The sequence below is a fragment of the Ictidomys tridecemlineatus genome, chromosome 1 (genome assembly GCF_052094955.1).
Source record: "Ictidomys tridecemlineatus isolate mIctTri1 chromosome 1, mIctTri1.hap1, whole genome shotgun sequence".
In the NCBI taxonomy this organism is placed as follows: domain Eukaryota; kingdom Metazoa; phylum Chordata; class Mammalia; order Rodentia; family Sciuridae; genus Ictidomys; species Ictidomys tridecemlineatus.
In genome coordinates this window covers 18,101-21,137 of record NC_135477.1, presented here as the reverse complement: position 1 = coordinate 21,137, position 3,037 = coordinate 18,101, and positions in this window count along the sequence as shown.

The window sequence follows — 3,037 nt, the reverse complement described above, 5'->3', positions numbered from 1 at the left end:
TGGTTTTTAATATTAATGTAATATGCAGAGTATAGCATCCTAAAGTACTATAGCAGCTGCCCTGTGGTCTTTAATACCTTTATAATATTCATACTATAGCACATAAATTCAATATAATGTCTGAATTTTGGTCTTTACTACTAATATCCATATTATGGCATCTAAAAGTAATAAAATAGGTGCTCTGTGGCCTATAAATGTCATATATTAACCATACTATGGCATCTAATACTAATATAATAGCTGCCCTGTAACCTTTGACTTTAGTATAATATCAATATTTTGTCCTCTGAAACTGACAGAATAGCTGTCCTGTAGCCTTTTAATACTAATTTTGTCCATATGTAGCATCATTATACTATCCATGTAGCCTTTTATTCTACTATTATATTCATACTGTAGACTGTAAAATGAATAAAATAGCTTCCTTTTGGCCTTCAAGAGTAATATGATATGCACTATGGTGTCTAGAAAATATTATAATAGCTTCCATGTGGTCTTTAATACTAATGATATCCATGCTATAGTACCTAAGACTAATAGGTGCCTGTTGTGTTTAATATTAAAGATGTCCATATTATACCTTCCAAAAACTAATATAATAGCTGCTCTGTGACCTGTAATATAAACATAATATCCATACTATAGCATCTAAAACTAACATAATAGCTACCTGGTAGCCTTTAATATTGAGATAAAAACTGTGACTTCTGAAATTAATGTAATAACTGTCAAGTGATGTTTTAATACTGATAGTGCATACATACTATAGCACCAAACTGATAATATAGCAGCCCTGTAGAATTTCATAGTAATACAATAATTATAACAGAATATAAAACTTTAATATTAATAAAATATACTGTTGATCTAAATCTGATGAAATGGCTGCCTGTAATCTATAATAGCCATATAATATCCACACCAAAGCTTCTAAAACTAGAATAATAGTGCCCTGTGGCCTTTAATGCTAATAGGTATTCATACTACAGTATTTAAAGCTGATACATAGCTGAATTGTGGTCTTCCATATCAATGCAATGTCAATATTATAGCATATTGAACTAATTTAGTAGCTTCCCTATGACATTTATATGCCAATATAATATCTAACCTGTTCACTTTAATACTAACATGATATTTGTACTGTAGCCTCTGAAACTGATATAATAGCTAATTTATCATCTAAAAGTAATATAGTAGCTGCCCTGTAATTTTAAAACTATTACAATTTTTATAGTATAGGATCAAAATTAATATAATAGCTTCCCAGTGGCTTTTATATTAATATGATATCTGTGCTACAGTATATCCAATACTAATAAAATAGTGGCACTGTGGCTTTAAATACTAATATGATATCCATGCTACTGCAACTCAAGCTAACATAATAGATGATTTGTGTCCTTTAATCTTACTATAATATCCATATAATGGCATATATTACATAATATATGATTTCTGGCTTTAAATATTAATATTATATCTATAATATAGCATCTTAAATTAATATTACATATGTCCTGTGTCCTTATGACAAATGTTATATCCATAGTGTTGGATTTAAAACTAGTATAATAGATACCTTGTGGACTTTAATACTATGCTACCCATACTTTAGCTCCTAAATTTAATATAGTAGCTGCCTGGGCCCTTTAATATGATATGTAATATGATAAACATATTTTGCTCTTTAAACCTAAAGTAATAACTGCTCTATGGCCTTTAGTGCTAATATAATATACTATGAAAAACTAATGTAATAACTTCCTTGTGTCCTTTAATATTGATAGTATAACATCCAAAACTAATATGATAGCTGCCCTAAAGACTTTAATATCAAAATATTCATACTGTGACCTATAAATTTAATACAATAGCTGTCTTGTGGCCTTTATTACTGGTTTGTTATTCATACTGTAACATGGAAAACTGATTAAATAATTGTTCTGTGTCCTTTAATATTAATATGATTTCCATATTATAGCAAAAAATGATATCGGAGATCTTTATTACTAATAGATGCAAAGTATAATTTCTAAAACATGTAAGTAGCTGTGCAATAGAATTTAATACTAAGTGACATTCATGCTAAAGCATGTTAAACTAATAGCTCCCCTGTAGCTTTTCATACTAATAGTATAACCTCTAAAACTGATGTAATAGATGTCCTATGGCCTTTAATATTAATGTTACATCATTCCTATAACCTGTGAAGTCAATTTAATAAGTTTCTTATGAAATTTAATATTCATTTAATATCCATATTATAAATCTAAAACTGATAAATATAAATATGTGATAAATATGTGCTTCATATAAAACTGGTAAATAGGTCCTATAGTATTAATATGATATTGTATCACCTTAAACTAATATAATATCAGCTTTGTGGCCATTAAACTAATATGATATGTACAGGATATTATTAAAATCAATATACTGCCATGTTGACTTTAATGCTAACATGATATCCATACTTGATTATCTAATAATACATAATTATTGACCTGGAGTGTTTAATTCTAATATGATATTCATATTGGAACATCTGAAACTGATGCAATAGTTGTCCTGTGGCCTTTGATATTTCTATGATATCCATCCTATAGTATCCAAAGCTAATGAAATATATTAGCTACCCTGTGGGCCTTCAATTTTAATATAATATCCATACTGCAGCCTTTAAAATAATAGATGCACTGTGGCCTTAATACCAAATAATTGGTTTGGATATGCTCATGTGTGAGACAATGTAAGGAAGTTTAAAGGTGAAATGATGGGTTATGAGAGCCTTAACTTAAATTAGTAATCCTCTGACAGGAATTAACTGAGTGGAAACTGCAGACGGATAGTGTGTAGCTGGAGGAGGTGGGTCATTGAGGCTGTGCCTTTGGGGTACATATTTGGTGAGCTGAGCTTATGTTCTCTTCTTCCTGATCACCACTTTCCTTCATCACACTCTTCTGCCCCACCTTAAGCCCCAAGGATTAGAGTTGGCCATCTATTGGCTGAGATCTCTGAAATTGTGAGCCCC